The sequence below is a fragment of the Pleurodeles waltl genome, chromosome 2_2 (assembly GCF_031143425.1).
Source record: "Pleurodeles waltl isolate 20211129_DDA chromosome 2_2, aPleWal1.hap1.20221129, whole genome shotgun sequence".
Taxonomy (NCBI): Eukaryota; Metazoa; Chordata; class Amphibia; order Caudata; family Salamandridae; genus Pleurodeles; species Pleurodeles waltl.
This window is the reverse complement of record NC_090439.1, coordinates 203,038,107-203,062,690: the sequence shown is the minus strand read 5'-3', so window position 1 is coordinate 203,062,690 and position 24,584 is coordinate 203,038,107. Positions and strand designations below refer to the sequence as shown.

The following is a 24,584-nucleotide window of genomic DNA, read 5'->3' as shown; positions in this document are numbered from 1 at the left end:
AACACAATGTCCAGAATTACATGCATGAAGAACTACAAATCATGTCATCCAGAAAACCAGGGAACAGCAGGAAAGTTCACAATAACATTCAAGCAATATGGACATCCTAACCCTGCTGCTAGGTGGTTTCAGAAGCCCTTCCACCCTTTTAAATGTATTAGCTTATAACCAATATGCTTTTTTGTGCCTGTGTTGTTGTTCACCTTGTGATGTCTGCTCTGGGCAACCTGCAAACACCCCCCCTCCCTCCCCCCGTAACGCTTTTCAACCTCTCTTTGATTATCTAGTCTGTCATGCCTGGCTTTTCACTGGCGTATGTGGGTAGTTTTAGTTTCTTGCTTATGATGCAGTCACCATTTTGGGAAGCACTAACAGACCACTGTCATTGCAGATGCGACGCCGGTAACAGATTAATCTAGCATCCTGATGTGGGTCGGAGGCTTATCATGGTCTTCAGATACTCCGTTCACCACCCAGCATATCATCCTCTAATAGATTAGCAATCTTTGGAACTTTGGAACACCGTGCGATACTTCTATTTTTAGCCTTGAAAAAGTCAACCCTGACGAAACACGTGTCGGCTGTTGTTTATCTGAACATGAGAATTGTACTCATCGTCTGATATTGTGCCCAGGATGTCTGATTGGGCCAGATGTCATTTTTTCACCTAGAGACATTATAGATGAATAAAGTGAAACTTTTCATCTTTCTGCGATGTGCCGTGGTTTTCTCTCTTGTCATTGCAGAAGTGTAAACCCATCCAGTAGTGCACAACACAAAACTGCACTTGTCGTTTCTTGTGCTGGAGCACCTACAGAGGTCTTCTTCCTGCCTCTGGTTCAGAAACTTCAAGCACTCTGGTGAGGCACCATAACTTATCCCACCACTAGAAGTTGACTGGATCTTGGGACTCAGTGAGGAGTATGGTAATTGGATTCATTTATCACAAATCATTAATATAGAAAACATAAAAACATTTAAACACCATAACCAAATTTTACCATAAACAAGACACCAAACGGAACAAAGTTTCAAAGCTTTATTACAACCACAAAGCTAATGTAACGTAAATGTTGCGTAAGACTAGGTTATAAACATATATGAAAACCATAGGCTGACCAAAACTTCTAAAAAGATTGAGTCTACCAAACATCAATACTATTAAACACTCTAAAAGTATGACACAGATTAACAAAACTATAATATGCACATTAAAGTCAGATTTCAGAGTAGATTATGGTGACATTAGTAAATTATCAAAATTCAGTTGATAACATTCAGAGCTGGGCAACCCTTATCTCTAATACGAATTTGGAATTGCAAGTGTGGGAATTAGCTAACACATGCAGGCAAAACAAAAGTAAAGACAAACATAATTTGGAAAAATCATCTAACTAGGGTAACTCACTATAAAAATACACTGGTGTAAATATGTAAGCTGAAAAGGAAACAAGAAACCACATTTAGTTTATACCTCTCCTCATGAGACAGCAGACAGGAAAGTTTCATCAAGCAGAGTGTTCACCGTTGCGCAGTATCTGTAGACAGCAGCATCAGGATTGTGCCGAACACAGGCTGCACTTAGCGTTGGTCAGCAGTTCAGAATTGATTGGTCACATTAGTACTGAAGAGCATAAGTAAGTGGGGCTTATAGGATTAAAAGGAAACTCATAACATAAAGACTAAATATGGCAGAAGGCTTAGAGAGGGACAGAGGTGACAGCATGAACGCCCAAGAAGAACTCTCAGGCTTCAGCAGAAAGCAGCAGACTTCGCCAGACACTATCAGACTCACAGACCAACTATAACTTTTAAAAGTCTATACCTAACTAGAAATGTCTATCGGTTTCTGTAGGAAGCTGGCTTTGTATATACTATATCAAAAAGAGATATAGGCCCTCATTACAACATTGGCGGTAAATCACGCTTACCTCCGTGCAGAAGACCGCCAACACACCGCTGCGGCGGTGGAATTCCGATACAGCTATTACGACCCACAGCTCGGAATCTGCCAAAATCCAGACACCGACACAATTCTGCTACACCAAAGGTCAGTGATAAACTGGCGATAACAAAACCTCCACCATCACGCCAACAGGAATACGCCCACACTATCACAACCCACAAATCCATGCGGCGGTCTTTCAACCGCGGTAAACCATTGGCGGTACACACCGCTACGCTCAAAATACACACACATATACAAAACACAACCACATTGGACAATTTGAACTACACACACCTGATACACATACACACACCACTCACACACACCAAATCCAATATAAAACACACACCCACAAACCTTAAGACCAAAATTGAGAAAGAAGCCCAGAGAGAGACACCACCAAAAACAACACTAGCATCCACAGGCACACAACATCATCACTCACACAACATCCACGCACCTCAGACAACACACACAAACACATCCCCTCACACATCACAACACACACCACCTCACACATCACCCACACCACATCATGGCACCTCAAAGACACCCCAGGTTCTCTGAGGAGGATCTCAGGGTCATGGTGGAGGAAATCGTCCGGGTAGAGCCACAGCTATTTGGATCACAGGTGCAGCACACCTCCATAGCTGGAGCTATGGCGCAGAATCGTAGACAGGGTCAACGCAGTGGGACAGCATCCAAGAACACAGGATGACATCAGGAAGAGGTGGAACGACCTACGGGGGAAAGTGCGTTCCGTGGTCTCAAGATACCAGATTGCAGTACAGAGGACTAGTGGCAGACCCCCACCTCCTCCCCCACAACTAACAACATGGGAGGAGCAAGTCTTGACTATACTGCACCCTGAGGGCCTCGCAGGAGTAGCAGGAGGAATGGACTCTGGTAAATCAAATCTTAACTATTACATCCCCCACCCTACCTGCATGCTATCACATGCCCCACCCTCACCCCATCACTCCAACACCTCACAAATGTCCCACTATTACAACCCACACATCCCAACACCAAGCCCTGCATGCAACACCAAAGCATGGACACCTATCACCAAAGCATGACCACTACAGATACCCACACAGACCCCAAACCAATTATCACACAAGGTCCTAGACAAGAATGCAAGCACTAGAGTACAGGGTCACCCACCTATTGCACACGATGGCACACACAGATGCAATAATCATGCCTTTACACCCCTGCAGGACCCCTACCCAAAGTCACCAGACAGGAGGTTCCAGACATGTCCACTCCCCCCCCCCCCCAGTAGAGGCCCACAGTGATGACAGCAGCTCTGGCCTACTGGATCAAGATGACGAGCCCAGCCCATCTGGGACCTCAGGATAGTTGGTTCGCCTGACACTGGCACATGCCACTACAGAGCCTCCCCACTCAGTAAACACCAGCACAGCACCCACTCAGCGGGACCATCCCTCTGTCCCCAGGACACGTCAAGTAGCAGTGTGTCCACCACTACAGGGAACCCAGGCAAACCCACCAACCCAAGAAAATCAGGGACCTGGGGGCAGTGGCAGTAGGCACACGGTTCAGGGGACAGAGGCACAGGAAAACAGGGGAACTGGGAGAACTGCTGTGCGACAGGGGGAGGACAGGCCCAGGTAACCCACTCTCCACGAGGCCCTCTCCAACATCATGGGAGCGTACCATCATTCCCAGGAGACTATGGCAACGATACTGGCCAAGTTTCAGGAGACCCAGCAGCTGCAGGAGGAACAGTATCTAGGGATCAGGGAGGAACTCAAGTCCATCAACACCACCCTGGTCACCATTGTAGAGGTGCTGAAGGACCTTGTCAACACCAGGAGGGACACTGTGGCACGACAAGGGGCCCCTGACACTAGCCTGGATGATGAACAGCCCACCACCTCCACCGGCGCTAGTAGACAGGAGGCACTGCCACAGGACCACGACACCAGCACCCCACCCCTGTAGATGGTGAACCACCCCACAAACGGTCCCTGAGATCCAGGACAAAGACAGAGAACAATGCCAAGACCCCGCCAGGAAATGAGACCCCTCCTTCTGTCCCACTTCGTCACCCAGTCCATCCATCAACTGCCCTAGCTCCACTTCCGATGCCCCTTCGGACAATGCACCTGAAATAGACTGGACTCTGCCATGGACAATCCTCCACCATCACTACTGCCCATTTTACAACCCCCTCCATTAATTTGCACTGAAATAAACACCCTTGAATCACAAAACAATCTGGAGTCAGTCTGTGCTTTCACAAATGTGTATTTGCAAAAACTATGGAAAATTGCAATGTTGATTGTATTGTCAGCATACCTATGTAACAAAGCTCTAGTCCATGAGGTAATATAGCAGAGGTCACACAGTGGGACCGACATCTGTGAAATGGAAAGGCAAAGTGACAAGTCAGGGTCCATACACTGGATGAAAGTGACAGACATATGATAGGTCTAACAATTGTATGAGATGTGTGAGGCAGTGACATCTTCCTACCTGTGTCTCACTGAAAGTATTGCTGGATAACGTTGTTTCTGTTGTCGATATCCTCTTCTTCTGCCTCCTCTTCTTCACTGTCCACAGGCTCCACAGCTGCCACAAGACCTCCTTCTGGTCCTTCCTCCTGCAGAAAAGGCACCTGTCGTCGCAAAGCCGGGTTGTGCAGCACACAGCAGGCCACGATGATCTGACATGCCTTCTTTGGTGAGTAGTAGAGAGAACCACCTGTCATATGGAGGCACCGGAACCTGGCCTTCAGGTGGCCGAAGATCCTTTCAATCACTATCCTACTTCGCCCATGTGCCTCATTGTATCATTCCTCTGCCTTTGTCCTGGGATTTCTCACTGGGGTCAGTAGCCATGACAGGTTGGGGTACCCAGAGTCACCTGCAAATGTCGAGGGACAACTGTTAGACACACACTAACCCTTAGGGACAACCCCAGACCCAGACAACTATTCACAGGGTATAGGGTCCTTGTCCTCACCTAATAGCCACACACAGTGCCTCTGGAGTTGCCCCATCACATAAGGGATGCTGCTATTCCTCAGAATGTAAGCCTCATGCACTGAGCCAGGAAACGTTGCATTCACATGGGAGATGTACTGGTCGGCCAAACACACCATCTGCACATTCATTGAATGGTAGCTCTTCCGGTTTCTGTACACCTGTTCACTCCTGTGGGGGGTACCAAGGCCACATGTGTCCCATCAATGGCACCTATGATGTTGGGGATATGTCCCAGGGCGTAGAAGTCACCTTTCACTGTAGGCAAATCCTACACCTGAGGGAAAACGATGTAGCTGCGCATGTGTTTCAGCAGGGCAGACAACATTCTGGACAACTCTTTTGAGAACATAGGCTGGGACATCCCTGATGCAATGGCCACTGTAGTTTGAAAAGACCCACTTGCCAGGAAATGGAGTACTGACAGGACCTGCACTAGAGGGGGGATCCCTGTGGGATGGCGGATTGCTGACATCAGGTCTGGCTACAACTGGGCACACAGTTCCTGGATTGTTGCACGATCAAGTCTGTAGGTGACTATTATGTGTCTCTCTTCCATTGTCGACAGGTCCACCAGCGGCCTGTACACCGGAGGATGCCGCCATCTCCTCACCTGCCCCAGCGGACGTGCCCTATGGATGAGAACAGCGAGCAGAGATTCAGCCAACACTGAGGTATTACAAAATGTCATTTGCAAATATTTGTAAATCCGCAAAGTGCCTGTTACTGTGTGTATGCAAGGCCTAGATAAGTGTGACCCAGTTATTATTAATGCCATGTGGTTCCCTGAAATGGCGGCTGCCTGACCTCTAAGGTGGGACAAGGGGATATGAGGTAACTGCGCTGGCGTTCTACACCGTTGCGGTAGGCGGTCGAAGACCGCAGCGCAATCCTGCATTGGTTGACATTGGACACTATGGGTCCCAGGAGCCAATGACGATGTACGCCGGCGGTGACCGTATGCACCGCCACAGACGTGACCCCCATTTTCTGTCTGTTCACTCACTTGATACCTGACCTTCGACAGGAGAGTACCTACACTGCAAGTGGTGCTGTGACCTCAGTCTAAAAGCGACGATGGCTTATGTGTCTGGGGAAAGGGCCCCTGCCTTCACTTCAGAGGAGTTGGAGAAGTTAGTGGATGGGGTCTCCCCCGTACACGCTACTCTGCGGTCCTCCACACAAACAGGTGAGTACACTGTGAGCATGCTGCATGGGCATGCCTGTTTGGAGTAGCGGGATGGAAGATACAGGGGGGGTACTGAGCCCTGCATGAGCGGACGGTGAGTGTATGTGCGTCAGGGCAAGGGTTGGAACGTGGGCCAATGACTGTGACGGTCCAGACGGTTACAGGTTTTCCTTTTCCCCTGTACTATTCCTGTAGTTCAGTTCCCACCAGAAGAAGGATATTTGGCGTGCCATCGCCAAGGACGTCCGGACCCTGGGGGTCCACCACAGACAGAGCACCCACTGCCGGAAAAGATGGGAGGACAGTCACTGTTGGAGCAAGAAGATGGTGGAGGCCCAGGTGGGGATGCCCTCCCAACGTGGGAGGGGTACCCGTCGCACCATGACCCCCCTGATGTTCCGGATCCTGGTGGTGGCGTATCTGCAGTTGGAGGGGCCCTTGAGGGCATCACAGCAGCCACAAGGGGGTGAGTACCATCACATCCATCAGACTCTGCGCGCATTACGAGGTGTCTGGGTGGGGGAGGTGGGCAGTGGGTTACCCTAGGCCAGGGCGAGCTTTGTAGGCAAGGACCCTTTGTGAGGCAGGCTATGTGGCACCCCAACCTCACAAGTGGTAAGAGCCATCTACACCTAGTCAGGCTCCTGTGACTTCCATGTGTGCAGCAATCGGGCATAGGCCTTGTACCCCATGGGCATGTGATTAATCTAGGAACTAAAAGTGCATGGCGTAGTGCAGAGGGCTGCTGTGTCTGTAGTGTCCGCCAGCCCCGCCGCCAGCACCGCTGCCACAGAGTCTGCCGCAAGCACCGCTGCCAGAGGCCGCCGCCAGCACCGATGCCACAGAGTCCGCCGCCAGCACCGCTGCCACAGAGCCCGCCGCCAGCACCGATGCCACAGAGTCCGCCGCCAGCACCAATGCCACAGAGCCCACCGCCAGCACCGCTGCTACTGACACCGCCGCAAGCACCACCAGCGGCCCGCGACATCCTGAGCCAGTGGCACCACCCCAGACATGGCTGCCATCCCCAGTGGTCAGTCGTCCGAGCCTGGTGGTCAGTTCCAGGAGCCTGGGCAGCTTCCATGATGCACCACCTTCAGTGGAGAAAGTCATCCACTACCTCTGTCCTTGGCAGGATGAAGCACTCTGGGCACAAAGCCCCCTCCAGAACCAGTGGAGTATCACATCCACTACCTCTGTCCTTGGCAGGATGAAGCACTCTGGGCACAAAGCCCCCTCCAGAACCAGTGGAGAAAGGCATCCACTACCTCAGTCCTTGGCAGGATGAAGCACTCTGGGCACAAAGCCCCCTCCAGAACAAGTGGAGAAAGGCATCCACCTGAGAGACTGTGGCTTTGCACTCCCCAGGATAAAGCAGTGGGCAAACCACCCACTGGAAAGACTTGAGTGGTATTGCATGCACTGAACATGTCCTTTTTCTGTCTCCCCCCCCTTTTTGTGGTCTCCCTGTTCTTGTGTGCAATAGCATCATCAGGCGGAGGAGCAGTGGCACCGGAGCAGGAGGGAGCTGCATCCCACTTGGCCCTGGAGGGCGAGACAACGCAGTCTGAAGCCACCAGTGGGACGGAGGGCGAGGGGAGCTCCATGGCGGGGACAGGAGGTGACAGCAGCGACAGCGACTCCTCCTCTGATGGGAGCTCCCTTGCGGTGGCGGGCCCCTCTGTGCCCCCCCGCATCAACATGTACAGCCGCCATCCCACCCACCAACACCGCCCTTCCAGCAGCCCCTCAGCGTGTGTCCCGTGGCCGCTCACCCAGGAAGGTGGGCATCTCCTTCGCCCCAGGCACCTCAGGCCCTGCCCCAGTCAGCCCTCAGTGAGGAGGATATTGACCTCCTGAGATCCCTCACTGTTGGGCAATCTACCATTGTGAATGCCATCCAGGGTGTCGAGAGGCATTTGCAACAAACAAATGCATACCTGGAGGGCATTCATTCTGGCCTGGCAGCCCAACAGAGAGCATTTCAGGCTCTGGCCTCAGCACTGATAGCTGCCATTGTCCCTGTGTCCAGGCTCCCCCCTCCAACTTCCTCCACCCAGACCCAATCCCCTGTACCTCAGCCTATCCCAAGCACACCATCAGACCAGCATGCACACACCTCAACACACAAGGGTGGCTCTGGCAAACATAAGCACCACGCATCCCACAGGCACTCACACAAGCATCATACCCATGCACACATACCAACATCCACTGCCTCCACTGTGTCCCCCTCCTTCACGTCATCCTCCTCCCTCCCTGTCTCATCTCCACTCACACCTGCATGCACTACATCTTCAGCCACTATCACCAGCACATTCATCACCACACACCGCTCACCTGCACTCACCACCCCCACATCCCCTGTGTCCCCTGTGTCCCCTACCAGTGTGTCTGTGAGCCCTCCTCCCAAAGTACACAAACACAGGCACACACCCACCCAACAGCCATCCACCTCACAACAGCCTCCAGCCCTTGCACCTTCACCCAAATTCACCAAAAGTACACCTTCTACAACCACTACCTCTTCCTCCACTCCCAAACCCACTCCATCTACCCGTCCCAGTGTGTCGAAAAAACTTTTCCTGGTTAATATTGACCTCTTCCCTACACCTCCCCCCAGTCCATCCCCTAGGGCCAGGCTTCCCAGGTCCCAACCCAGCACCTCAGCCACCACATCACCTGGCACAGTGGTGCCAGCAACTGCGGGCTTTTGGGGTGCGCCAAGCATCAGGGCTGCCAGTGTGCCACAGAGCGAGGGCAAGGACATACCGCCACCTGCAAAAGTAAAAACGTTGCCCACATCCCGGAGGGAAAAGGCGAAAACACCTGCCACCAAGGGCTCAGGGAAAACAAAAGGGGATAGTGGCAAGTCAGCTGTGCCACCATCCAAGGTGGGGAAGGGCAAGAAAATAAAGGGCAGGTCAGGAGAGGGCATGTTGGCACCGACAATGGGACCAGTGTCACACCTTCTGTCCACGTCGACGCCAACCTGTACGGCGGAGAAGACCGCCACCTGCACCGCCACATGCACCGCCACCAGCACCGCAGTCACTGAGCGCGCCACCAGCACTGCCACCACAGAGCCCGCCATCAGCACTGCAGTCACTGAGCCCGCCACCAGCACCGCAGTGACTGAGCCCTCCACCAACACCGCCGCCACAGAGCCCGCCACCAGCACCGCTGCCACAGAGTCTGCCGCAAGCACCGCTGCCAGAGTCCGCCGCCAGCACCGATGCCACAGAGTCCGCCGCCAGCACCGCTGCCACAGAGCCCGCCGCCAGCACCGATGCCACAGAGCCCGCCGCCAGCACCGATGCCACAGAGTCCGCCGCCAGCACCAATGCCACAGAGCCCGCCGCCAGCACCGCTGCTACTGACACCGCCGCAAGCACCGCCAGCGGCCCCGCAACATCCTGAGCCAGTGGCACCACCCCAGACATGGCTGCCATCCCCAGTGGTCAGTCGTCCGAGCCTGGTGGTCAGTTCCAGGAGCCTGGGCAGCTTCCATGATGCACCACCTTCAGTGGAGAAAGTCATCCACTACCTCTGTCCTTGGCAGGATGAAGCACTCTGGGCACAAAGCCCCCTCCAGAACCAGTGGAGTATCACATCCACTACCTCTGTCCTTGGCAGGATGAAGCACTCTGGGCACAAAGCCCCCTCCAGAACCAGTGGAGAAAGGCATCCACTACCTCAGTCCTTGGCAGGATGAAGCACTCTGGGCACAAAGCCCCCTCCAGAACCAGTGGAGAAAGGCATCCACCTGAGAGACTGTGGCTTTGCACTCCCCAGGATAAAGCAGTGGGCAAACCACCCACTGGAAAGACTTGAGTGACTGTGGCTTTGCACTCCCCAGGAAACAGCAGTGGGCAAACCACCCACTGGAAAGACTTGAGAGACTGTGGCTTTGCACTCCCCAGGATGCAGAGGTGGGCAAACCACCAACTGGAAAGACTTGAGAGACTGTGGTTTTGCACTCCCCAGGATACAGCTGTGGGCAAACCACCCACTGGAAAGACTTGAGAGACTGTGGCTTTGCACTCCCCAGGATATAGCAGTGGGCAAGGAGCCCCCTCGTGGAGCAGTGGCGTTGTGCACTCATCCGGCTGAGGTGCCCCCCCTTCCCTTCCCCCTGAGGTACCTGTTTCATTTCGATCTGATGCCCCTGCAGTGTTCTCTCCATTTGAAGTCTGGTATCGCGTGTGGGCCTCACCCATGCATTTTGGGCCCAGTGGTCCACAGACAATAATTGGTGCACTATCCGGACTTGTGTAGTTGGTGTACATAATTGTATATAATGTATTTCGAGTTTTGACTACTGTTTTTTTCATGATTACAATCGTTCAATTCATTTCCTTTTGTCCATGCGTTCTTCCGGGGGGGTGGGTGGGAGGGTAAATGTAATGTTGCAGCATGTATTTGTGCGTATGTTGTTGTGGGTGAGGGTGGGGGTTGGGGTTTTGCGTGTTTCGTGTGTGTGTGTCACTCTCTTTTCCCTCCCCCCTCCCCTGTGTTGTAGGTGCAGTGCTCACCGTGGTCGTCGTCGCCGACTTTGGTGCTCCTGATAGAGGAGCAGGAATACCATCGCAGGGAGTATTTGGAGTTCTGGCTCCATGGCGTCCTGGTTCCTCGTGGGGTGTGGAGAGGTGAGTGTTTTCCCTTCCAAGCCCTGTTTCCGCCGTGCTTTTGTTTGCGTTGGTTCTGCCCCGGAAAAGGTGGAGGATTGGCCTCTGATAATAGTGTGGGCGGTACATTGTCTTCCACCTGTCTGTTGGCGGTGACCGCCACGATGTTTGTTTGTACCGCCGTGGTGGTCGGAGTGTTAAAGTGGCTGTCTATGTTGGCGGTTTCCTCCACGGTCGTGATTCCATTTTTTTATTTCCGCCGGCCTGTTGACGGTTTTACCGCCGCTTTAACACCGACTGCCAGGGTTGTAATGAGGGCCATAGTGTGCACAGAGTCCAGGGGTTCCCCAAGAGGCTTGACAGGGCAATAATAGATAATACTAATGCTCTATTTGTGGTAGTGTGGTCGAGCAGTTAGGCTTATCAGACGGTGGTGTTAAGCATTTGTTGTACACACACAAGCAATACATGAGAACACACACTCAACAACTTAACTCCAGGCTAATAGGTTTTTATATAGAAAAATATTATTTTGTTCATTTATTTCTAGAACCACAAGATTCAGATTGCAGGTAAGTACATTAAAGGAAAGGTGCCTTGCATAGTAATTCTTCAAACTTTGAACCAAAACAGTAATGTACACAGTTTTTCATAAAATGGCCATAAGCTATTTTAAAAGTGGACACTGCAATTTTCAACAGTTCCTGGGGGAGGTAAGTACAGTTTAGTTATTACGGTAAGTAAAGCACTTACAAGTTCACTCTTCGAGGCATAGGTAGCCCACCGTTGGGGGTTCAAGTCAACCCCAAACACCTAGCACCAGCAACTCGGGGTCGGTGCAGAGGTCAAAGAGGAGCCAAAATACCATGGGCACCTATGGAGACAGGGGGTGCTCTGGTTCCAGTCTGCTGGCACGCAAGTACCCGCGTCCACGGAGGGCAGACCAGGGGGGTTTGATAGAGCGCGGTGGGACCCAAGTAGGCACACAACACACAACCTCAACGGCACAGGGGCAACCGGGTGCAGTGGGCAAACAGGGCTTTGGGTTTTCAGTAGGATTCAATGGAGGGACCAGGGGGTCACACAGACGCTGCAGGCAGGGCACGGAGGGGGCTTCTTGGGACAGCCACCAACTGGGCAAGGGTAAGAGCCGCCTGCTGGATGTTGCTGCACCTGTGGTCGGTTTCTCACAGGCCTGGGGGGCTGCAGGTGCAGTGCTTCTCCAGGCATCGGATATCTTTGTCCCAGGCAGTCACGGTCACGGGGGGTCCTCGGGATTCCCTCTGCAGGCGTCGTAGTGGGGGTGCTAGGATGTCAGCCCAGGATGGACACGTTGTTGAAGTTGCCTGGGAATCCTCTCTGGGTCGTTGGTTTCCCTAAACACAGGCCAGGGGCGTCGGGTGCAGAGTGGTGGGGACTCACGCTTTTGGAGTGAGATGAAAGTCCCTTTAAAGATGGTTTATTCTTTCTTGATTGGACAGGCCCACTGTCCACAGGAGTTCTTCGTCCTTTTTAGGTGCAGGGCAGTCCTCTGAGAAGGCAAAGGACGCTGGGGCCGCAGGATGCGTCGCTGGTGCAGGTTCTCTGAAATAGGAGACAAGCCGGTAGGGCTGGGGCCAAAGCAGTTGTCGTCTTCCTTCTTTTCTGCGGGGTTTTCAGCTAAGCAGTCCTTCTTCTTTGTAGGTCGTCAGGAATCTGAAATCCTGGGTTCAGTGTTGCCCCTAAATACTGAATTTAGGGGTATTTTAGGGTACAGGGCAGTGGCCAATGGCTACTGTCCTTGACGGTGGCTACACCCTCCTTGTGCTCTCTCCCTTTGGGAAGTTGAGCACATCCCTATCCCTATTGGGCTAAATCCTCCAAAACAAGGATGGAGGGTTTTCCAAGGAGGGGGTTACTTCAGCTCTGGTCACCATAGGGATGGACCTGGCTGAGGGGGTGACTCCTCTTTGTTTTTCTCATTATCCCCCCGGACTTGCCACCAAAAGTGGGGACTGTGTCTGGGGGGGGCAGGCATATCCACTAGATGAAGTGCCCTGGGATACTGTAACACCAGGCTTGAGCCTTTGAGGCTCACCGCCAGGTGTTACAGTTCCTGCAGGGGAAGGTGTAAAGCACCTCCACCCAGGACAGGCTTTGTTTCTGACCACAGAGTGCACAAAGGCACTCATCCCATGTGGTCAGAAACTCATCTGGAAGTGGCAGGCTGGCACAGACCGGTCAGTCACACACAGTAGCGCTGGCATACAGGGGGCATCTCTAAGATGACCTTTGTGTGCATTTCTCAATAAATCCAATAAATCCCACAATAGATCAGTGTGGGTTATTGTGCTGAGACGTTTGATACCAAACTTCTCAGTATTCAGTGTAGCCATTATGGAACTGTGGAGTTAGTTTTTTTGACAAACTCCCAGACCATATACTCAATATGGCTACCCTGCACTTACAATGCCTAAGCATTGACTTAGACACTGTAGGGGCATAGTGCTCATGCAGCTATGCCCTCACCTGTGGTATAGTGCACCCTGCCTTAGGGCTGTAAGGTCTGCTAGAGGGGTGACTTACCTATGCCAGAGGCAGTGGGTTGTGGGCATGGCACTCTGAGAGGAGTACCATGTTGACTTAGTCTTTTTCTCCCCACCAGCATACATAAGCTGTGAGGCAGTGTGCATGTGCTGGTGGGGAGAAAAAGACTAAGTCAACATGGCACTGTGCTAGTTTGGGACAGGACTGCTCCTATTGCATGTTCAGAGGCATCTGTCTGCACAATGAAATGCATTGAATAATCTGGAGCTTTTAGAACTGGTGCTGAGCACATAGCTTCTTTTAAGGTGTGAAAGGCCTTTTGACAGTCTAAGGTCCATTTAACTTTCTTGGGCATTTTCTTGGAGGTATGTTCTGTGAGGAAAGTCACTATGGATTGATATCCCTTCACAAACCTCCTGTAGTATCCAGTCAAGCCAGGCAATGCCCTGACTTGAGTCTGGGTTTTTGGAGCTACCTGGTCCAGAATTGTCTGGATCTTGGGTTGTAAGGGTTGCACTTGGCCTCTACCTACAAGGTGGCCCAAGTATACAACTGGTCCCTGCCCTATCTGGCATTTGGATGCCTTGATAGAGAGGCCCGCTGCTTGCAGGGTCTGCAAAACCTACTTCAGGTGGACCAGGTGATCCTGCCAGTTGAAGCTAAAGACAGAAAAATCATCTATATATGCTGCACTAAAGGACTCCAAGCAAGCAAGACCACTGGGCTAGCCCAGGGACTGTCAGAGTGCTCTATTACCCCTAACTCCAGCATCTTGTGGTCTTCCACTTTGATGCTTTCCTTGACTTTTGAATATTTTGTTTTTTACAGGTAAACTGTCTCCTGTGTCCACATCATGGGTACACAGATGTGTCTGATCAGGGGTCAAAGAAAAGAGCTCAGCATACTGTTGTAGGACTTGCCTGTAGTCAGCTTGCTGTTGGGCAGAGAAGGTGTCTGAATAGACAGCTCCATCAACTGACCCATCCTTAGGGTCAGTGGAGAGGTGGTCAGGGAAAGGTTCACTCTCTGCTTCCTGATCCTCATCAGTAACCATCAACATGGTTATATCTGCCCTGTCATTATAGAGCTTAAGGCGGTTAACATGGATCACCCTTTTTGTGTCAGGCTAGTGCCCAGGTCCACCAGGTAAGTGACATGGCTCTTTTTCTCAAGCACTGGGTAAGGGCCACTTCATCTGTCTTGGAATGCCCTGGGAGCCACAGGTTCCAGAATCCAGACTTTCTGCCCTGGTTGGAATTCAACCATTGCAGCCTTTTGGTCATACTACAACTTCTGGGGTTGTTGGCTGGCCTCAAGGTTTTTGGATGCCTTTTCCATGTACTCAGCCATCCTGGAGCGGAGGCCAAGCACATAGTCCACCACATCTTGTTTAGGCTCATGGAGAGCCTTCCTTTACAAGTGCTAGCGGTCCCCTTACAGGATGGCCAAACAAAAGCTCAAAGGGGGAAAACCCTACTCCCTTCTGTGGCACCTCTTTGGAGACGAAAAGCAGGCATGGCAGGAGGACATCCCATCTCCTTTTGAGTTTTTCAGGGAGCCCCATGATCATGCCCTTCAATGCCTTATTAAATCTTTCAACAAGACCATTGGTTTGTGGATGATAAGGTGTGGTGAACTTATGTCACCCTACACTCATTCCACATGTGTTTGAGGTACGCTGACATATAGTTGGGACCTCAGTCAGAAACCACCTCCTTAGGGAAACCCACTCTGGTAAAGATACTAATTAGGGCCTTGGCTACTGCAGGGGCAGTGGTGGACCTAAGGGGAATTGCTTCTGGGTACCTGGTAGCATGATCCACTACTACCAGTATAGATTGGTTCCCTGAGGCTGTTGGAGGTTCAAGTGGACCCACAATGTCCACACCAACCTTTTCAAAGGGGACCCCCACCACTGGAAGATGGCCACCTGTCTTGCCACTTGCTTGACAGGTGACAGAGGAGCTGCAAAACTCCCTTACCGTCTGGCACATATTGGGTCAATAGAAATGGTTCACTAATCTGCCCCATGTCTTTGTTTGTCCCAAATGCCCAGCTAGGGGAATGTCATGGGCCAAAGTGAGGATAAACTCTTTAAATTCCGGAGGCACTACCACTCTCCTAGTGGTACCAGGTTTGGGGGTCTCTTGTCTCATTGTAAAGGAGTCCATCCTCCCAATAGACCCTGTGGGATACAGTGATATTTACTTTCTCCTGTTCAGCTACTTGCTGTCTCAGGCCTTCAAGGGTGGGACAAGTCTTTTGTCCCTGGCACAGTTGTTCCCTTGAGGATCCCCCTGGGCCCAAGAGCTCTACCTGGTAAGCCTCCAGCTCCATGGACTCAGTTTCCTCAGGGGATAAGACATCTCCCTGGGAAGAGAGGTCCTGTTTCTTTTGCTGTACAGAGGCTGGTCCCCCAGCCCTCTTACCTTTTATCTTGGAAGGTTGGGCCACTATTCCATGCTCCAACACTTCTTTTTCACCCTGCGCTCTGCTCTGTGCTCTTGTTTCTACACACACCAGTTCAGGGATACCCAGCATGGCTGCATGGGTCTTGACCTCTACCTCAGCCCATACTGAGGGCTCCAGATCATTCCCTAGCAAACACTCTACTGGGATTGCCGAAGAGACCACTACCTGTTTCAGGACAGTAACCCCTCCCCATTCTAAAGTCACCATTGCCATGAAATGAACTTTAGTTTCATTATCATCATTGGTGACTGGATATGTCTGTCCAGCCAGATAATGTCCTGGGGAAACCAGTTTGTCTGTCACCCTGGTGACACTGACACCTGTATCCCTCAGGGCTTCTACCTTTGTCCCATTTATCAAGAGCTGCTGCCAGTATTTTTGCATGTAAGGCTGCCAGACAGCTAGTGTGCCTATATCCACCCCACCCTCTGCGACTAAAGTAGCTTCACCGTGAACCCTGAATTGCTCTGGGCACACTGTTGATCCCACCTGGACACTGGCTATTCCAGTGCTAACTGGAGTAGAAATTGTGGGACTTTTCTTGGGGCAGGCCTTGTCTCCAGTTTGGTGTCCATGCTTTCTACTAGTGTGACACCAGGCCATCTTGGGATCAAAGTTTTTACCCTTATACCCATTTGTGGACTGTGAAGAGGCTCGGGGTCCACCCTCCAGGTTTTTGGGGCCCTTGAGAAGACTCTTAAGTTTTGTCTTTGGGGAGAAATGGGACCTAGTTCTACCACATGTTGATGCAACTTGTCATTGAAGCAGTTACTTAGCAGATGTTCTTTCATAAATACATTATACAGCCCATCATAGTCATGCACTCCACTGCCAGTTATCCAACCATCTAGTGTTTTGTCTGAGAAGTCAACAAAATCAACCCAGGACTGGCTCAAGGTTTTGTGAGCCACCCCGAACCTAATTCTATACTCCTCAGTTGAGAATCCAAAGCCCTCAATCAGGGTAGCCTTCATGAGGTCATAGGATTCTGCATCCTTACCAGAGAGTGTGAGGAGTCTATCCCTACACTTACCAGTGAACATTTCCCACAGGAGAGCTCTCCAGTAAGATCTGTTTACTTTTCTGGTTGCACAAGCCCTCTCAAAGGCTGTGAACCATTTGATGATATCATTACCTCCTTCATATTTTGAAACAATCCCTTTGGGGATTTTTAGGATGTCAGTATTCTCTCTGACCCTATTTATAATGCTGCCACCATGTATGGGTGCTAAACCCATTCCTTGTCTCTCGCTTTCTATAGCTGGGAACTGTTTCTCCAAAGCGAACCTTTTGGCCATCCTTGCTAAAAGGAGGACCTCCTCATTGAGGCTGTCCTCAATGTTCCCAGAGGGACTGGATTCCCCTGTGGAAGAACCAGAATCTCTGAGTCTGATTTGTAGAGACAGGGGCCTTGGAACCCTGGTCTCCCTAGTTATGGTAGGAAGGGGGAGTTCTACCTCCAGATACCCAACTTCTTCCCCATCTGAGGAGAGGTCTTCCCCTTCATTAGGGTGGTCCCTAGTGTACTCTGCCAAGAGCTCCTGGAGCTTGACCTTGGTAGGGTTGGACCCAGTTTTGATTTTTCTCAACTTACAGAGGGACCTTAGCTCTGTCATCCCTAGATGCAGGTAAGGGGTGAGGTTCAGTTCCGTCACCATCTCCTCTGAATTACTCATTATGTCTCTAAAAGTTGGGATTACTTTTTTAAGAAACTAAAAACTACTTCTAGTGCTTAAATTAACACAGGATTTCTGCATTGGAGAGGGAGTGCTTACTTCATGCATCCACCATCGCACTCCTCCAAGCCACGCCTCCCACCTTATCATCTTTTTATTATGTAGCTTGCATTTAACCCGTCAATACTAAGAAACAGTTCTCTCCAGTTGGGGAGGAACCAGTGCTTCTTCCTCTGATATCTCTTGATGTTGTACATGTATATTTCATCACTGATCTGTTACTCATTTGGGTACTTCTATGGTCTTAGTGTACCCTATTACTATTGAGGTTTCTTTGGGCATCCAAAAAGCATTTTATAAAGGTTTCTGCAGATCTTCATATACTCATGGGTTATGGAAGCATTAATCAACACTTGTTCATGAGTGCAGTAGATGCTGTGATACACCATCTTCCTTCAAGTCACCAGCTCAAAGGGTGACATCTTACAGCCATATGCTGGAGTACTACTATGTAATTTGGTCAGCCCTATGTTTTTATGTGCAGTTACTTCACCATCGTAAGAATACTACTAGTTAAATTCCTTTGTGAATGGCAAACAATTGTAAACGTACACACAAGTGTAAGTTTACCTTTGTAGATCAGGCCTCCTGTGATTTAGTGAACCCCGTGAAGTACCAACTAACTGAGAGTTTTTATTTTTCTTTACTTTCTTCCTATGCATCTGGGTATAGGAAGCTTCTTCAGAACTAGAGGTAGAGGTCAGGTATTGCTCAGGTTACAGTATCTAGAGCCAGCAAAACTTCAACCCCTCTCTGATGTCATCCAATCATCATTAGAGGTTTATCTCTCTCCCATACCAAGGATGGATCTCTCTCATACCAAAGATGGATCTCCCTCATAACAAGAACATTCTCCTTCCCATTTCATTTGTGAATATCTAAATACACACACCCTTTGTCTGTCACTAACCTGAATGCATCGGCTGTCTTCTTAGTATCTCTTGTGTCATTAGTAGTCCCCTTTCTGGCATTTTGGGTCTTACTCCTGACCGTTCATGTTCAGATTGAAGTCTATCTCTTTGTAAAATTAAGGACCTAAAAAGCTACAGAATCAGCGTCATCAATGATCACCAATGATCACCAACCAACTACTTATGGCATGGGTAGAGTTATTTTAATTACAATCAGAACTAGTTGATATTCTACAATGATAACACTGTCAGATACACAAAAATAAAGTTACTTGTATAAGATAGCACAAAATGTGACGAAAATGCAACAAGATATTAATACAAATTAAAGATTTCCTCTAATGAGACACAGGAAAATGCATAAGGAACATTGGTGTGCAATTAAAGACTCCTAAAGAGAAGACACAGTACAGGTGATGACAGGAGTTGGCGATTTCTTTTTAGAGAGATACAGTTGGCATGTGGTAAGAAGACGTTTGGTACAAGTAAAAAAAACATCATAAAGAAAGGCACTTGCCAACATGTGTTTCGTCTAGAGCGACCTTTTCGAGGCTGTAAAAATGATGTCGCTCATCATAAATGGCACATGACGGTACTCCAAAGGAATGGGTAATCAACAAACCATAGAACCCAAATGTCTTACTAACATTTAGAAAAACAAGGTGAAAAAGTGTTCTGAACAAGTCACCAAAAACACATGCTTGAGACATTTTTAACACAATAATCAGCACACAAGGAGCTACATATTTTGATGTCTCTGATGTGCTTTAGCTTTGGGGAAGGCAGAGGGGAGGGAAGCTCCTTGTCAGATCTTTAAGGCGCAGAACTTTGACTGCAGCATGCTTCTCCTGGTCATGTGCAGCAGTAGAAATGGTTCTGCTGCGATACAGGGCCACTTTATAGCTTTTCATGTTTTTAAAAAACTTTGCCAGCTTTTTAATTTGCAAAGCATTGAAGTTTAAAAATATGGTGCAACAAGCAGAGAATCGTAATTCAGTTTTCAGGATATCCGTGCTGGTGATTTGTGCATCACTGCAAATACTAAACTCTGCTGACTTCACACTTCTCCCAGGGCTGAAAATGTCCAATGTCAATGGTGTTAAGCGTAAAATAAACGATAAGGGAAAGCCCATGGAGTCCAATGTTAATGGTATTAAGAGTAAAATAAACCACAAGGGAAAGCCTATGGGGATACACGCGAATTTCAAACATTAAGGTGAAAAACGTTTGTTTTTCAGTTCTAAATGGCCCTGGGTGGGCCACAGTAATCCTTGGGTGGGCCTGGCCCACCTGCGCTACCCTCTAGAACAGGGCCTGCTTGGAAGAGATATAGCAGTGTGATGTAACCAGTAAAATGTAATGGACAGAAATACGTTTATAACCCTGTATCCATGAGCTATGGAGGGAATCTGGTAAAAAAAGAGGACCAAGAAATAAACCAATAACCTCACCCATATTGAACAGAGTCAGACTCCGTGAAAGGTGAATCTACCTTTACTCCAGTGATGGACAGATCAAGACGAGAAATCAAAAATATAATGTAATTATGTTATAATAAAAAAGTAGGTGCCAGTAACTGGTAAAGGAAGTGGCAAAATCATACAAGTATACAGCATACTCACTGTTCGTAAGTTAGAAATGTATATTGTTCTCGTAAGGCACTCAGGTTGTTTTTAAGTATGAAATGGTTTGGTAGACTTGCAGTAACAAAGTCATATCCTGAATAAAAACGGAAACACCAAACGTAGATAGGGACGAATACCTAGAACATATTTAAGAACAAGCATTTTCAATGCAACGGGTCTCGCATTTGCTCGAGTTAGGGCTATTAGCGATGTAATGATGAACAAATAAAGTATTCCAGATCCCAGGCAGAAAACATCGAGCATCGTATGTTTTTAGTAGTTTACCAGTGCGGTGTAGGTGGGCAAAACACCGGAAAAGGCATGACGTGTGCGTGCCTTTCACAAATGAAAGCAAGCGGATTTTAAAAGGCAAGCCCACGAACCAATGTAAGTGACTGACGTGCTAGGGGGCGGTTTGAAGCCCAAAGAGAGAGTATAGAATGGACGGAACGCTTTGCGCTCGCCCATAAAAAAGGGGTAAAAGGTGTAATTGCTGCAGTTAGACATCCAACTATTAATGTAGAGAGTGACATGTTAGAATGTAAACAATTTGGGAAGTCATAAAGGTATTCACACGCCCTTTTGAAAGATATTTAATATGAAGTGATAAATGATGGTCGAGGCGCCGCGAATACGTGGCACATGTCTGATAATGGCATTGGAGTTGTGATAGGGTAAAAGCACTTGTCAATATACAGGAATATAAAAAATGGTACTTGTTCGAAAATAAAGATAGAGTTGTACTAGACTAGTAAAGCAATTGTCAATATATTGGAATAGTTATGCCACATAGTATGAAGCTAAATATCTACACTGTTTGATGAGCAGAATGTCAGGAATAGGGGTTTGGGGAACAGCCGATCCGGTGCCCCAATATCCCCCAGGGGCAATGGGGGAATAGAAGACTGTGCTGCCATTCAGCTGCATCCGTTAAAGGATGTAGCCCAAGATATATATGCAGCCATTACAGGGAACCTATAGGCAATGTAGCTGCTTTTAGCTTCGGCTGTAGGCAGCTTTCGTGGCACTGTGGTTAGGGTTTGTATTATTAATAAATTAGCCTGATTTCAGCTATGGTGTCCATGCAGGAGCAGAAGGTACAGCTGGCGCTCCATCTCCTCGAGGAGGCTGGGCACATGGATTGTTGGTGGCCAGCTCTGCGCCGCATGAGCCGACCGACCCTGTGAGGCGCCCTACGAGTCAGCGAACCTCAACTGCTCACCACCCCGTAGAAGAAAAAATCTTTAACGGGAAGCCAGATACTTGCGAGGAACTGCAGGCAATCGGGTGGTGTAGCCCAGACGAAGACTAGAGGGTGGAAGAGTTGCGGGAGGGAGAGCTGCCCATTTTACAACCCTGGGGGCCCGAGGATGATATGGCAGATACCTCCGATGTGGAGAGGCGGGGCCACATAGCAATACCCGAGGGCAATGCAGAAGCGAGTAAAAAAACACATCATGGGAGGCGGCCGGTGAAGGCCCAGGCCTCTCGATAGGAGGGCGGGCCCTAAAACATAGAGGGCATGATAAGGAGCCCCATTGAGGCCCTGCTCAGATGCTAACTCTCACCAGTGGGAGAGAATAGCGAGAAAGGTTTTGGCAGGGAGAGGGCGAATTCAGGTAGTTCAGGGCTCAAACAGTTGTCAGGGTAGCGTAGTCATAAGGTGTCCCTGAGCCAAACACAACTGGCTAGGTTGAGTGCTCCAGGCTATGCAGGCTCAATGGAGGTCAGAGGTTTTTTTGGTAGAGGAAGAAGTGGAGATCAGGGGGAATACTTAGGGGACCAAACGTCCATTTGGCATTCACAAACTTTGGTCTCCATGACCACAAGTCCAAGTGAAGCTATAGGCAAGGTTAGAGTGGAGGGAGGATGAAGGTGGGGTAGGCCCTGCAGAAAAGGTGGATGTTAGGCCACGGCAGGTGTATTCTCACAAGATTGAGGCAGGGCCGGCACAGCTCTATCTGTTCCAGGGGTGACCAGGTTCAGTATGTTGAGGGGGTTGGAATACAGGAGCTCGGTTTAGGTTTGAGGGGACCCTGCACACCGGGCTCACCATCTCTATTGCATGTACCTAGCCTACATCGTGAAGTGGACTCGGGAGAGCACAATGTAGCTCATTTACACGGAGGGGAAGAGAAGACATGGTGCAGAGTGGCTGGCTGGACATTGGCGCGGTGGCCAGCGTTTAGCACCCCACAAAGCTTTGGCGAGGCCTTGTTGGGGACAGCAGGGGAACTATGCACAGCAACATTGACTGATCGACTGTTGGTGCATGAGCAATGGTTGTATGAGGAGGAGCCAGACTACGACAAAGACAGTCTCGTGGAAGGTGAGATTGTGGAAGTGGCTCTTCCAAGCAAAATGGGGGGGCACACAGTAGGGGTAGGTTACACTAATTGGTCTCTCTGTGATATTTTACAGGTCACAAGAGGGGTGCAGGAGCTAACAGTTGGCACTACTGCAACATCAGAGAGAAACCTTTCCCTGGCAAGGCGGCAGGTTTTGGAGCGGGCACCGACCTTAACACCAGGTAAGAACACACAGACAAGGGTTAAGATATGAGAACTCGTTTTTCAGGGGGTTGATGCAGGTTGTGCGGGGGTGCAGGAAGAGTTGTGTCTGATGAAGTGTAGGTATGTGATGGATACTCGGGTGGGGACTGAAGAACCGGGAGTGATGGGAGAAGTGTTCAACTCAACTCATAAAGCTTTATTCGGCACATGTAAATGACCATGAAAGCATGAACAAAGAAGAAAAAAGAAAGACAACAGTACATATTTACAAAGACATTGCAATTAAAACTTACAGTTATTAATTATAGTTAGTGGCTCATTGAGTAATACATATGGTCATTCATAAATATATAAAATGAATAATAAAATACATTAGAAACTCATACTTTTCCTGGAATTGATGCACTGATTTAAAAAGGTGGCAGTATAAAAACAAATATCTGCCGATTGCAGATTAAAAATTAAAGCCATGGCATGTTTAACTGTACGTGTTCCGTATTTAACAAACAAAGGTTTCAAAAATACTATACGAAAACATGTATACAGTTTACAGAACAGCAGAAGGTGCACAGTGCTCTGTGTAGATACATTATTGCACCTACATGGCCCAATCGGGTGTTTCTTGATGTTTGGATGGGCTACTAAACAATGTGCCATCCCAAATCTTAGTCTGGTTAGCACAAATTTATGTGAATTCCTAGTCACCATAGTTAGGTAAGATGGAAAACCCTCCATTAGATTGTATCTATTATAAAAAATGACGGAGGACAATGATCCGGCTATGGTTGCTCGTTTCCTTTCTGCATAAGTTAGAAATATACTTTTCATTTCTAATTTGGAGATCGTGGTTGCTGCACTAGGATTATTTAAAATATTCAGATTAAAAATGTCTGAAAAACAGACAACAACATATTTAACCCAGGGAATATCTCGATATTTATCCAAACGTAAGCAATCCTCAACAATAGTTCTGTTAAGTAGCTTCTCATCGCCAAGCCAAAAAGACCGCCAGATCATCAATGGTCTAAGTGATATCAGATCAGTTAAATAATTAATGGCTAATTCGCGATGGCTTAATTCAGTTGAGGCAGAGATGGGCAAAAACAGGAGCTTTTTTAAAAACATATTTTCCTCCAACTGTAAGTTGTAGGTACAGCTATAACCCCATACTCCTGCCCCATACAGAGCAATAGTCACACATCTAGCTTGGTAAATCTTGAGCATATCCCTGGTTCGACGATCCCCAACTTTTGCAGCAAATCTATAAATACCATAAGCATTTTTTGCCATTTTATTCCGTATGTTATTAAATTCATTGTTCCATTTCCTGTCGTTAGAGAAGGTAATACCTAGGTAACAAAATTTATCCACCTGTTGCACCTTTTCGCCGTCTATAAAAAAGGCATTTAACGTTTTGGCTTTAGCTCCGCAGGTCATGGTATGCGTTTTTCCCTTATTAATTACTAGTTTTCTATCTTTAATAAAGGAGGAAAAACTATCCATTAGTCGTTGTAATCCGACAGGTGTTCGAGAGAGTAAAACAGCGTCGTCGGCATATAGTAACACCGGCACCGGAACACCGTTGATCTGAGGAGCATCAGCATTAACCTTTTTTAAAATATCATCAATTCCATTAATAAATAGAATAAATAAAAGAGGTGCCAAAACACAACCCTGTCTAATTCCTCGTGTAACACAGATTTTTGGAGTACATTCTCCTCTGGTTCCAAAACGTACGTTGGTTTTCAATTTCTCGTATAACCTAGCGAGGAAAAAGATTATGCCTTCTGGGGCTCCTAAATTTAACAGAGTTGGCCATAAAATGGAATGATCTACCATATCGAATGCGCTGCTCAGGTCAGCAAAACAAAGATACAGGGAACCGGGTTTCGCTTCAGTATACTTCCCGATCAGTAGATCAAGATTGATGCACTGGTCGAGCGTACCTCGTCCCTTCCTAAAACCATACTGGCTATCAGCCAGTATGCTATCCTGCTCAGCCCATTCCTCTAATCTTACTAA

General features: G+C 48.8%; 1 protein-coding gene across 1 annotated transcript in view; it reads right to left on the bottom strand.

Annotated features, from left to right (window-relative positions):
• Positions 1-24,584, bottom strand: part of SLC6A19 (solute carrier family 6 member 19) — a 1,531,867-nt gene that overhangs the window by 784,388 nt on the left and 722,895 nt on the right. The window lies entirely within an intron of this gene.